Here is a 14,439-nt window from a genome sequence, read left to right on the forward strand (position 1 = left end):
TCAAAAAAAAAATTAACAATATTGTTTATCGGCAATAATTTGTGGGACAATATATCGTCTAGCAAAATCTGTTATCGGCCCAGGCCTACATGTACCCGAATACCAGCTGAATTCACAGAATGACCAGGTTATTTCATCTATGACCCTTTTTTTTTTAATTTCCTGATGGCATGGGCAAGAGGGCAATGCCAGAATTCATCAGGCTCACATTGTGAAAGAGATGAGACATCATTTTCATACATGAATGGGCCACCATAGAGTCCAGACCTGAACCCCATAGAGAATCTTTGGGATGTGCTGGAGAGGACATTGCGCAGTAGTACAAATCTGACATCAACACAAGAACTTGGTGAAAATGTATGCAAGTTTGGGAGGAAATAAATGTTGAGACATCACAGAAGCAAGTGGAAACAAAGTAACAACAAATATGTGTCGTAATCAAAGCCAATTATTAGAGTGTGGAACCTATTTTATTGTCAGACAGTGTTTATGCATCAACCAACTGTAGTTAGAACTCGCTGGACCTGCTTGTGACACACTGGTTGAACGCATTAGTCTAAAGAAACACTCATCTGTCATGCAAATGTGTTTATTTCAAATAAAATGCCCGGAGCATTTAAGCCACCACTGCCTACGATAAAGCTTGTGGGGGCGTGGCTTTGGACGGAGCCCTGAGGGACGCATACAGGACAGGGAGAAGGGGCTTAGTGGAGGTCCTGCTAGCTTGTCAAAACTGCAGAACGCACCTTTAAATCCTGATAGCCCTCCATACAAAAACTAATTGATTCTTGACACCAAAAAAGTTTCATATTAAAAGCATCCTTATTTTTGATCAATTTTGACGTTAAGCATTCACATTTTCAGCAATAACCTGTTTTAATACCAAATCAAAGTGCTAGATCACACGTGTCAAACTCAAGGCCCGGGGGCCAAACCCAGTCTTTTAGAGCATCCAATTTGGCCCGCAAAAGACAGAAATCATGAATTATTGTGTAAATAACCAAATAATTCAGTTGTAAATGTCTGAAATTCAAAAATTCAATGAAACTAGTTTTAAACTACACAATGTTTTCGTGGCTAGAAGTTTTCTCATGCTCATAACACATGAATGTAGTCATTTTTAATCACAAATATAGAAAATGAATCTAAAATTTTCCAAAAAAAAATCTTGCAATTTCTCACAAATAATTCCACAAAAATTGGTTACAAAATCAACAACTTTTGAAGTGAAGATCCTGGATGGAATGATGTTGAAAACTAGAGCACAATAATGTTGAAAATGCTCTTTTTTCCCCCACCTAAAATCTGTGGACCACTTAAGATCGAACTGGCCCTTATTTGTCTCCTGAACTAAAATGAATTTGACCCAAGTTTTCAGAGCAATCTCACTAAAAAGTTAAACACAAATCAAATAGTGTACACATGTAATGTACACATGTGCTTTAGTGTTAAAACCAGATCATTACAAGAGCTCTATTCAATAAGTGGCCATCTCTTCTTATAATCATTTTACAACTTCTGCTTTGGAATGACCCTCTTCATGTTCTTTCTAGTAAAAAAAAACCTTGGCTGATGATACTATAAACATTCCTCAAACCAATAATAGACCCAACGTACTGTCAGTTAAGTGAAAGAAGGCAAGAGGAAACCCTGGCCCTTAACAAATGGATTATCAAGAAAAGAACGCATAGCAGCACATGCAAGTCTGTTTCTGCATCATTATACGTCTCAAACATCTAAATCTATTGACAACCTTCAAAAATTAGCCACTCAATCTTATCCTTCTTTGACAACAACTCGTGTAAAGTTAGAGTAAGATCAATTTCTTTCATTCCATGCTCTGGTCTAGTTGTTCATGTTACTATTTACAGTTTTTGATAATGGCTGACAATTGCTACATGACTAGTCCATGTAAAATCAATTAATTTAAATTTTAATCATTTTTTTTTAAAATTCACATGCCAACAGCAAAAATGAAGAAAAGAAAAACCTCTCGTCTCTTTAATGTAGACTTCATATTTTGTTTAGACGCTGAAAATGCCAAATCTACATTATGTTTACAAAGCGGATGAACTCAAATGATCCCAGAGATTTACTAGAAAATTAAGGAATCCTAAAGTTTAAAAAAGTTACAAGATTTTACAAGTTTTAGCAAATAAATTGCATCTGAGAATTCTCCCACACTGACTATAGAACAGGATATGTAGCCAACAACCCCCCCACTACTTCAGCCTGATCAATTAGTGCTACTGACATATCTTTTTAGACCAATAGACAGCAGAGGATTCATCACGTTTACCTCCCAGTCCCACCTGCCTGGCTACAAACTACTAAGTTTCCACGGTCCTTCCTATAAAAACTGAAGGTAAAGGGGGCTAATGACGCATTTACACACATACACGCTCACATACTTTTCTTTACAACCTTACTTTCTGCGCTCAATGATCAAAAGTTCCTCCATTTGCTGGTTTAAATTGAGATGTCATCAACAAATGCAGGGCCTTTGATTTTCCATGATCGTGGAAAACAATATGATCCAGGCATGTTTTTTCCGCTCTTTACTTAAAATCTGTCCCAAAATGACATGAAGTGCCTCACATGCATGTTTTGGGACAATATCACACATTTACACCATATTTTACAATGTCTGAAACGGGCAAATATGTTTAATTCTGCCCATTATCCCGTTCAAAACTTATCGCTACGTGTAACGGATCAAGCGGACATGTTATCCTGTGACTGAAAATGCATGTAGCGCTTCATCTGAAGAGTGTTTTAATGAGTTGTGATGAACAAGCCATTCAGGTTGTTATGACTGCATTCAAATCGGAAAAGGAACTGTTGGTGTATTAGCTGAACTGGTGATGAGTTTCTGGTGACACGTCACGGCAGAATAATCGCCATCACACAGCTGCGTGTGATAATGGGTCAAACGGGGAGGGTGATTCACTGGTTGGAGGTAATGAAAGGTTTCGCAAATATCACATTTCCTTGGAATTTTAGAGTCTAGCAGTTTGACTAACGTCATCTTGCATTAATTCAATTTCTGAAGCATATACAATTTAAAATTATTAACAGTTGTTAACTATTAAACCTATTTAGCATGTTTGGTATGATTTGTGGAAGTTTAAGTTTAAGTTTAACACATAGAAAAGGGGAAAGACGTAGCAAGGGAAACAGAAAAGTGTAAAGTGAAAAGGGGTGAACCCAAAAACAAAATTTGGGGGATTATGAAATAGAATATTGAAGGCCCTAGTTGAAGTCTCAGGTTTTTCTGTTTAAAAAAACATTATTGTACCGAATGGGTGCAAAAAATCTACTAAAAACATGGACAATGTCTTCCATTCTGCACTTTTGCAGTGCCAATGTTTGTCATCGCACAAAAACTCAATGGAATTACAAACTCTTCAGCTTTCGGTGTTTTCCAATTTACACAAAGTGTCAAGAGCACCAGATGATGAGAAAGAAAATGGATTATGAGAGAGGTCGGTGGAAGATTGAAAGACGAGCGTTTCATATGGGTCAGAGAGACACTTGACAGGCCGCGCAGAAAAACACATACAGCCCACACACCAACACTTGAGAGCTGTAGTAATGCCAGCCTCTTCTAGGCAAAGCACTCGGTCCAGAAGGCCCTCGCTGCAGGGGGGAGGGGGAGGGGGTGTGGGGGGCACAGGAGGAGGAAGAGGCAGGTGAGAGAGATGGTGATGACACTCGGTTTTGAATGTCACCACGGCGCTAAAGACCCCCGCTAACCTTTTGGCTAGAAATGAGAGGATTTGGGGGGGCGGTGGGGGGAGGAAGGCTGGAAACGACAGGCAAGCAAAGATGAAGAGATGAAGACAGCGATGGCAGAGGTGAGAACAGAGAGTGGAGAGGAGAAGAGAGGGGGAGGCTCACTCACGCATGGGCAGAGCGAGTGGGTGGAGGTGGAGCGATAGATGGCAAAGATGAAAGAGATGGAGGGAAAAACAACAGCACCACTTCTCTACTCCGCCAACAGGACTGCCATCCATGACACATGATGATAGCAGACAAAATGGCCACCCTAACAAACACCAGCACCTAGTAGACACCCAACACCACCCAGCTGTCAGTGCTACACCTGGTGGTGCTACGTAACGCACACAGATCAGCCCGTAGGTCTCACTATCCACATCGTCCAACTTCAAAACAACAAGTGTTGGTGGACTTTCAGAGTTACTTTACAACAAGTGAGCCAATTGAATAAAAAAAAAAAAAACAGGCAAAACAACAGAGAAGGACAAGTTTGGACATAACACAAGAACAATTGAAGATTAAACACAAAAGAAGTGAAAGACAACAATGGCCATTTTCTGCTGGTAAAACATGTCTGTTATTGTAAACCCATTATCGTTTTCACAGCACACGGTCGATAGTGTTGTTCCAATGCCCTTTTTGGTCCTGATACCATAACCGATACCCAGCTGCATCGTAACGGTCGATACCATACATGCCAATACCGCAGCATTTAAAAAATTTTTAAAAATGTGACCAGTTTTTCTTCCAATTCTTAGCTGAGCCAAGTGACGTGGTAACGCAAACTTTTGGTGGATTCTTTTTCGTTGGCGTTTGGCTGCTTCTTCTTCCGTTGAGCCGGACTGAGTAACAAAAGTAGTTTGAAGGAGAGTTTGATGCTGTAAATGGTATCAGCGTGTTAATAGTTAGGACTTGCCGATAACGATGTCAGCCTTTTAGTGCCATACCGAGACCCCTCCCAATACTAGTATCGGCACAAGATAATCACTGAGTGACAAAACCAATGCTTCATAGGTCATAACTAGGGTTTCCTATATTCTGTGATTGAAGAAAATGAACAGAATGTCCAGAAATGATCATTTATTAAAAAGTTTTGATTATTCTTTTAACTAAATCAAGCGGGAAATTGCAATATTACAGGGAATATACTCTCATGTTTTTGGGACTACATCACACATTTACCTGATATTCTGCATCGTAAAAGGAATGGCCAGATCTCTAGCAAGTGTTGAAAAAACAGATTGCCAAGTCATATCTGGTGCTACTTCATTTTGCGCGATTTTAGCGCAGGATTAGTCGAACCGACTAAATCATTTCAGAAAAAAAAAGAAAATTGGTTTTGGTTTTGGTTCTTTGACGACCCGGACTGCTTTTAATGAAACATGCCGCCCCACCTTTGCTGCAATCTACCACTCACTCCGCAGGGTGTCCCATGCCTGCAGCGCCAAAGGAAAAAAGCGGCAAAAATCTAAGTTTTACTTTAATAAAAAAAAAAAAGAAGAAAAAAAAAAAAAAAAAAAAAAAAAAAAAAAAAAAATAGAGTGTTGGATCATTACACACTGTACATAAAGTTATTGTGAAGCAGTTTTAGTATTTCTTACTGACACTTAATCCAGCAGCAGCTTGACTGGAGGATCTATTTAACACAGTGGACAATTCAAAGAGTAACCCTGGGTCAGATTTATTAATAATCTTTACTTATGGCAGATATATCAGTAAATATGGGTCTAAAATCAAACGTTTTTCAATTTAATTGGATTTAAAACTAAGGCGATCATGAGTAAAATCAACTGTACATTCTTGTAATTCACACGTTTATACATCAAAAAACCAATATGAATAACCACAGAAATAAATAGCATTACTTACAAAAATACAGTAATGTTCTGTTACTTTGCTTCATATTTAAGGTTAAAGTTGTATTTGTATTGAGTTTTCTTTTACCTCAATTTGGATATAAATGCAATATTCAGTGAAACACTGTAGTTGTGTTTATTTGAGGAATGTTGCTTATTAGGCCTTTAATGAAGTAATGCCCCTTTAAAAGGTCATGCAAGTTTATTTTGTTAAATTCTTCTGTTTTTTAGGAAATAAGTACAAGAAGCATAGACTGCAAAACGCGTGATCTCTTTCATGATCATTCGAGTAAAAAAAAAAAAAAAAACGATAAATTAATCGATTACTAAAAGAATCGTTCACTATATTAAGCGTGTTTGGCACGATTTCAGGACGTTTATTGCCAGTAATGACGTCTGATTAAGGAATGCCAATGAAACGGAAATGGACAAGTCTTTGACACAGGGATGCTCTACTAAAGATTAAAGATTAACTCCTTATTTTGCTCTGAAAGCCATGGCAAAATAATGAACTCGATGCAAACAAGCTGTTCTATTTCTTTGAGCCACGACAAAAGGTAAAGGAGGTTCGGCACAGTTAAATCTTCATGGTCAATAAACACATTGTGCACAAATAACTGTAGAATGAGCATAAGTGGATGGATTTAACACTAGGAAATTAATTGTGTTCTACAGAGATGAGAATGACTTTCCTTCCTCCATGTGGTGCATTCCCAGAATGACGGGGATTTGTTGTTTCTCTCAAAATAAGACACACTGGGACCAACATCATGCATTTTTCATCCTAAACAGTTGGTCAGAGAAACATGACGGGGTTCAACTCCTGAAATGATCAGACCAAACCCTCATTGACATGTTTTGGAACCATATCACACATTTAAATGCTATTTTTTTCATTGTAAAACAGGTGGCTTAATGGTTAGCAACTTTAGCGAACCGACAGACAACAAATCTTGCGCAAATTCAAGTGACTGTCGTTGCATTTGGGGAAAATACAATAATGAAATAATGACGAAAATTGACTCAATTAAGCATGTTTAGCACAATTTTGGAACGTTTAAAAGCTAGTAATGACATCTGATTAGGATCAGCCAATTAAACAAAAAAGGATGTACTGAACCGGAAATGGGAAAACTCAAAATGGTTAATTTTGAAACGGAAAACTTAAGCCTCTAAAAAAGACATGCGCAAAAGTAATTTTTCTTATACAATTTTTTACCTTTAAACACAATTCATGGGAAGTAGCTATTTTTGGTCAATCAAGCATGTTGATTTCATTCTGACTTTCGCCAGGAACAATATCGAACTAAGAAATGTTCAAGAAACGGAATTGGGTATGCGATCAGAAACCAAAACTATGACAGATCCCATTCTCACTACGGTACACCTAAAAGACAAAAAATAAATTGTCGTAAGCAAGTAAATACAGCAAACTGTGCGATCAGAAACACAAGTTATCCATTGGTTAATGTGTATTCCATACAGAGTGGCAAGACCAAATAGATGAGTCAACTTGACAAGACTTCATTTAAAAAATATATACAACCAGAAATCTACCTTCATCCAAGTCAGTAAAATGAAATAAAATTTCGTCTAAATGACAAAACCTGTACATATTTATTAGGTTTTACGCTCTCGGTCATACGTGCTTTCGCTATCTAAATGGCTTCAATGTCCTTCTAGACTCATCTCTTGATAAATCCACTCTTCTAGTCATTCATGCCATGCAGCGCAATCTCCTTCTCGCCGACTGCCGGCGGTGGCTGCTCCAATGTGCAACAACGAAAGCATAAAAAATGACGTTTTCTAATGTTTATTTTCAGTTAAAAATGATAATCATGAAAATGATCTTGATTAGAACATGAACTGAAAATACAAGGGTCAGTCTTGGTTCCACACTAGGCGGGAGATGATGGAAAATGATCAAAACTATAGTAATAAATCTATTCAGGAGGCAGCAAATACTGTTTCATTCCAGTTATTTGAATCTATAGTGGTTTTTTCATAGAATTCTAGGCAAAATGTTGTAGTCAGACAAACTTTGGATTGAGAAATAAGAGAAAGGGGGGTACTTGGGCCAAAAAAGTTTGAGAACCACTGCTTTAGTGTGTTCTTGTAGTCATCTTCTATATATTTGGAACAACTGAGTATTTTTGTTGTCAATTTGTATATTTGTGTTGTCGTATTTTGTGTATTCGTTGCATCTTTGAGAATACCAAGAAGACTTTCTCAACTTTAACCACAAGAAAGAATAAGACAGGCAGGACGGAGCAGAGCAGAGCATCTGTTGCGTGTGTCCTCTTATCTCTACCTCAGTGGCCCGCTAAACAAGACTAGCTGCCATCTTGGCTCAAACACACACACACAAGCTGGTGTTGGAGGTGGGGGTAGCAACTGAAAACTAGCCAGCACATGTGAAACTGAATCCTCTGCGTCCATAACAGCCACAGTGTGTGAATAATAAACAAGCTTTGAAAACAAAAAAGTATGTGTTTGGAGGCTTGTTCGGTCACTTTTCCAGAGCTTTCTGCTTCGCGTGAGAGAGAGAGAGAAAGAGTGACAGGGTGACCATTATGCAAGTTGACCGATTACAGCAACGCATAATGGAGAAAGAGGGGCAGGATAGAGCAACTAGAAACGCACGCAAAGGAGAGTACACACGGAAAACTGTGCGCGTTAGAGAAAGTGGATGAAAACACACATATATACACACAGGCACCTGCTGGTGTTTTTATCCCGAGTAACAAGTGTAACTATCTCAAACTTCACTCCGTGCAAAAAAAAAAAAAAAAAAAAAAGGTAACACCACCAGCGAAACGCTCGTTCTGACGGAAACTACTGTTTTAACACCACTGTTAACCCGGTGTTGGGTTGTGTGTGCTATATAAAACTCTAAAAAAAAAAAAAGTTAGTGTATTTTTAATCCTGAAAGCGACGCCCGGACCTAAAGATGTCTTGTTAGCTCGGGGGGCTAATAAGTGCCCGTATACAATGAGAGCAAAAACTTGATATAAATAAAACTAAAGCGGAATATACAGTTTTAAAACACACAAATATGTCTCAATGATAGGTGATATGTGCTCTTTTACTCTGATGAAGCATAAAAGTACATTTCTAAGCCCTAAAGCGACGCACGGACAGAAAGATGTCCGGTTAGCTCGGGGCTAATAAGTGTCGTATAAAAACTTGATGTAAATAAAAACTAAAACCCTTAAATACTGTTTAAAAACAAAAATGTACCAGTGTTGTGTGATTTGTCTTGTATGTGACTCTAGTAACGCATAAAAGTTCAAGCTTTATAAGCGACACACGTACAGAAAGATGTCCGGTTAGCTCGGGGGCTAATAACTCCGTCTAATAGAACGATAGCAATGCTAACAGGCTACTACTTGTGCCTCGAGCGGCTAGCCAAGGCTAATTAGCCTATCAGCCGTTTGGTACGCGCTGGTGCGGACCGGAGGAAACAACTCTCCCCCATTTAGAGCTCTTAAATCACAGCTTTGCAGTATATACTGAGCGTCACTTTGATAAAACCGACACATTTACGCCTTTTGGTGTGTTTTAAAGTGCTTTGGGGTGATTTAAAACCAGATGGGACCATCGTTTTAGTGGAGAATGACCGACTGGCCTCACTCATCCCATCCACTGCTCCGTCCAATTATTAAACTACACACTCACACACACACACACACAAACATCGCGAACTAAAAAAAGATTAACAATTCCGCACACACATGAAGTGAATTTGAGTTGTGTTTGGTTGTTTTATGGACGTATTTCGTCCTTTGGGAATGTCCGTGAGAGCCGCTCATTCAGTGTCGGCTGCTGGTGACTCACCTCTACGCTGCTCGAGCCCACCTCGTGTCTCCTCCAGCAACACAATTAGCTAACGAGGCTAACAGTACCACTACAAAAAAAACCTAAACTGTAGCCAAGTCCACCTAAAGCAACAATAAGTAAGTTTGAAGAGATAAAGTAACGCTTTGGGGACGCTTTTCAACTAAAAAAAAAAAAACACACAAACAAAACCTACTACAACTGTTAGTAGTGCGTCTCCGTGCGTGTGCGGGTGCGTGAGAGTGTGTGTGTGGATGCAAAGCGGGTGGCAAAGCTAAACTTGCTATTGTTAGCATGTCGGCATGGCAGCTACACGGACCCTACGGTGACTTTGTGAGGGTGAACCCGGAGCCGCTCCAGGTGGAGACACCGCCGTGTGTCCGGTGGAAAACTCAGGAAAACTTACTATTCACAGCAGCGGCTTTTTCTTTTCTTTTTTAATCCATAAAGCGATGCGTACTAGAGGTAAAAACGCCAGTATTCGGTTGAAAAATGAAGTGTAGTCATTGTAAAAAATAAAAAAATAGGTGCATTAATGTGCTTACCCAGCCAGGCTTCTTCTATCAAATCAACTCCTCGTTAGTATCTCCCTCCGCTCTGCTCCGTGGAGGTGGTGGAGGGACGAAGAAGAAGAAGAAGAAAAATCCACCGTGGTCCTTTTTTTCAGTTTGAAATATAAATAAAAGAAAGAGGGGAAAAAGTTGAAGTTGTTGTGTTTTTGTCGCTAAATTGTTTGTCCGGCGTGTCTCGCATCCGCGACCTGTCCGTGCGGTGCACGAGCTGCTTCTTCCTTTGTGTTAATTTCACTCAAATCGAGTTTAATCCGATCGATCCTCGAGCTGGTCGCGCTCCCGAGTCCTCCCCTCCAGACACTGGCTCACCTTCCTCGGCCAGGGGGGGCGCGCTCCCGAGGACCTCGCACACACATAAACAGGCAGCGTGCGCGGTCACTGACCCCGGCGTGCCCGCGTGTGACGCTCGTCTCCAGAGAGCTGCTTTTATTATGAAGAGGAGCGAGTTTTTCACATTAAAGCTCACATTAGAGCGCGTTTATATTCATTAATAATGTTCATGATATGAGTCCAGAGCAGAGGATTGTGTGGATTTAGGATGTTATTGTTTGTTTTTAAACATATTTTGTGTTTTTTTAATTTTTTTTTTACTGTTATTATTTTTTTGTTGTCGTCTTGTGTGTTTTTGGAGTAATTTAGTGTATTATTTTGTCATTTTACATGTATTTTTGTTGTTTTGTGTGTTTTCGGGGTCATTTTGTGTGGTGTTTATTATTATTATTATTATTATTATTATTATTATTATTATTATTGTTGTTGTTGTTACGTGTGTAATGAGTTATTTTGTGTAATTTTGTTGCCATTTTGTGATTTTGTAGTTATTTTTTGTTGTCGTTTTGTGTAATTTTATTGTTGTTTTGAGTGTAATGAATACATTTGTTGTCATTTTGTGACTTTAGAGTTATTTTTATTGTAGTTTTGTGTGTTTTTGGAGACATTTTGTAATTGTCTTTTGTGTTTTTGGAGTCATTTTGCCTATTTTTATTCTAGGTTTTTTTTTTTTTTGGAGTAATTTTTCTGGTCATTCTGTTTTTGTGTTGATTTGCTGTGTTTTTGGAATCATATTGTGTCTCTTTGGAGTCATTTTGTTTATTCTTCTGTCATTTTGTGTGTGTTTCTCTCACTTTGTTGAGCTTTTATCATTTATTATGCCTGTGTCTGATTTGCAGACTCTCTGAGAACATTCTAAGGTGGAGAAAAGTGAGTCAGACATCTGGAAGTTAATAAGCTTTACTTTATGATCAATGGAAAATCCTTCCTCAGGTTAGCGTGCGTGCTCGTACGGGCCACATTCTGTCTTCAGGCCCTAACTTTGATCAGGAATGCTTTTAAAAGTCAAAAGAAACGCTCAGAGGGAACATTAGGGAATGCAGAGGCCGAGATTCAAACCCACAACCTTCTAGTTGTGTTGGTGTTGTGCTGAACAGCAGAGGTAAAGCCTGTGAAATGAACCACACAGAAGTCACCACAGGGGCCACATGCAGCCCTTCTGTCATTTTGTCTGCCCCCCCCCCAAAAAAATACACAATATTACACAAAAATGTTTCTAAAAACAAAAATTGACAACAATAACCAACAAAATGACTCATAAAACAAACGCACACACACACACAAAAATAAAATAATAATATGACAGTGAAAGACACAAAATTACTTCAAAAACAACCAAAAAATTACACAGGACAACAACAAAAATGCACAAAAGGAGAGAAAAATACACAAAAATGACTCAAAAAAAACACAACAGCAAAAAAACAGACCAAACTCTTTGTTTCTACGTGTATTAAAGCTCAGATTAGTCATTTATTCTAAATGCTGATATAAATGTTGAGAATGTGGCCCTCAGGTCAGACAAATCTTAGGTTTTTTTGGCCCTCATTGTGATAAAAGTTGCTCATCTCTACAGGATGTTGATATATAAATATGATGCACGTTGCAGGAATATGTGGGACAGCACTCGTGTCTCTGACTGCATGAAATATGATATTCTTATCAGCTTCATACACACACATACTGTAAATACACACACATAAACACACACTCGGCTGTGACTTGTTTTCTCACTTCCTACTTCCTGTATAAGCACAAAAACACATTTTTCTGAAAGTTTCTAAAGTCATTTAGTGTTTTTTTGAGTTGAATCCTGTGACTTTAACAACAGTAAACACACGTTTTCCTGCTTTGGTCACACATTCACACACACTGTATGTCCTATACTAACTTAACTTTTCTTTTTTTCACCTACATTTTTCCTCCTTCCAGGAACCCTATAGATTTTGCTCATTTCACAAATGTTTTAAAACTAAAACATGCAGAGACATGACAGTTGTGTGAGTAGGAAAATGATCAGTGCTTTAGAGTTCACTTCCACTATTATCAAAGGTGTAAAGGTAAAAATACAAGTTTAATCTTGAACTACTGTATACATGTCAGAAAATAAATAAATGCAAGTTTAGTGGATTATTATTATTATTTTTTTTTTAAACAACAATGTATTTTTGACCATAATCTATTCACAGATAAATCCACATATTGTGTTTTTTTATTTCTTACCAACATGTGTTATTTATACTGTAGGATTTTTCTTCTTCTCTTTATTCACTCCTTTTTTCTTACTTTTTGTCTTTTTTCCCTCTTTTTTATTTTTCCTCTTTATCCCCTCCTTTTTATTTAATTAAATTTTTTTCCTCATTTTTTTCTTTTCTCCCACTTTTTCTTTAAATTTTTCCTCTTTTTTCCTTTTCCTCTTATACTCTTTTTTCCCCTTTTACTTTCTTTTTGTCTTTTTTTTTCTAATTTTCCCCCTTTTTCCTCTCCTTTTTTTCTTTTATTCAGATTTTTTTCTTTTTCCCCCTTCTTTTTTCTGTTTTTCTATTGTTTTCCTTTTTTCTTCCCCCACACTTTTTTCTTTTTTCAATTTTCCTCTTTTTTGCCTCCTTTTTTCTTTGTTTTTGTCTCTTTTTCCCTATCCTTTTATTCTCTTTTCCCTCTTTTTCTTTCCTCTCATTTCACACTTTTTTCTTTTTTTTGTCTTTTTAAAATTTCCCCTCTTTTTTTTACCTCCTTTTTTCTTTAACCTCATTAGTTTTTTAAAAACATATAAATATGTTGTATTTAGGGACACTTTTGGTTCTGATATTTACTTTGGATTTGTTTCAGTAAATTTAGTCGATAATGTCTTATTTAGTGAAATCATATTGAAACTTTGCCTTTTAGAAAAATATAAATAATTCATATTTATTTGTGTTGGTTGCAGCAGTAAGTTGGAGTTTTCAGCATTATTTGTGTTTGGCACAAACTTGGTTTCAAAATAAAAGTCAACAGAGAAAACTGTTCCTTATAACAACACATTTCCATGAACCCAAGTCTGGAAAAAAACACCTGCTTCATGCATTTATTTTAAGATTTTAAAATCCCATAGGAATAAAAGTGTAAAAATTTAACACTTTAACTACTTTTGCAGATTTTTAAGATTTGTGAAGAAAATAAAAGAAGCTAAAAGTCATTCGTTGAGTTAGTTTATCCTAAAACACAATGATGGTGGGACAGAAAATGGCAGAAACCCTGAAAAATGAATACAAAAACACACAAAATGAATGTTCTCTCTGTCATTTTTACTTCTTTTTGTTCTAAAGGGCCAGATTTGGTCCCCGACCCTAGAATTTGACACGTTCTTTAAAGCATAGACTGAATGAAAACACGTTCACAGGATGCGTTTACTGTTATTTTCAGATCATTTTCTCCAGTTAGAAAAATAAATGTTCTGCTTTGAATTTGTGGAATCATGTGAAAAGAATCTGATCAGCACTTTTCCACTTTTACATCTGATCAATGCTTATTTAATGATTTATGATGAAGGGATAATAATAGTTTTAGGTAAAATTCATCATGTATATCAGCAGTAAAATGTTCACTGCTGTGTTTCATGATCATTAGTTTTACCTCAGATCATCTAAAAGCATAATAACAGAAAAACAAAGAAAAAAGAAAAAGAGAGTAAAAGAAAGAGTAAAACAAAAAAAGGGGGAAAAAGAAAAAAATGAGAAAAGAGTGAAGAGAGAAAAAGAAAAGCAAAAAAGGGGACAAATGTAAAAAAGAACAAAAATAGAAAAACAAAAAAGAGAAGAGGAAAAAAAGAAAAGAAATGAGAAAAATAATTAGAGAAAGAAAGCGAAAAAAAAGAGGGAAAAAAGAGTTAAAGAAAGTAAGAGGGAAAGAATAAGAGGAAAACTAGAAAAAAGAGGGAAAAAGAAAGAAAAGAGAGAAAAAATAGGAAAAAAGATAAAAATTAGGGGAAAAAAGAAGAAAAAGAGAAAGAAAATCCTAAAGCATAAACATCACATGTTGTTGGTAAATAAAAGAAATAAAACACAAGCGTGAGTCAGTTTTTCTTT

The 14,439-nt window shown here is 37.1% G+C and overlaps 1 protein-coding gene across 1 annotated transcript in view; it reads right to left on the bottom strand.

Annotated features, from left to right (window-relative positions):
* The window catches only part of chd7 (chromodomain helicase DNA binding protein 7), a 119,026-nt gene extending 108,639 nt beyond the window's left edge, over positions 1-10,387 (bottom strand). The window contains 1 exon segment of the mRNA XM_028472066.1: positions 10,019-10,387. The gene's annotated coding sequence lies outside the window, so the exon portion shown is untranslated.
* Between the last annotated feature and the right edge of the window lie 4,052 nt (positions 10,388-14,439).

The sequence above is a fragment of the Gouania willdenowi genome, chromosome 17 (genome assembly GCF_900634775.1).
Source record: "Gouania willdenowi chromosome 17, fGouWil2.1, whole genome shotgun sequence".
NCBI lineage: Eukaryota > Metazoa > Chordata > Actinopteri > Blenniiformes > Gobiesocidae > Gouania > Gouania willdenowi.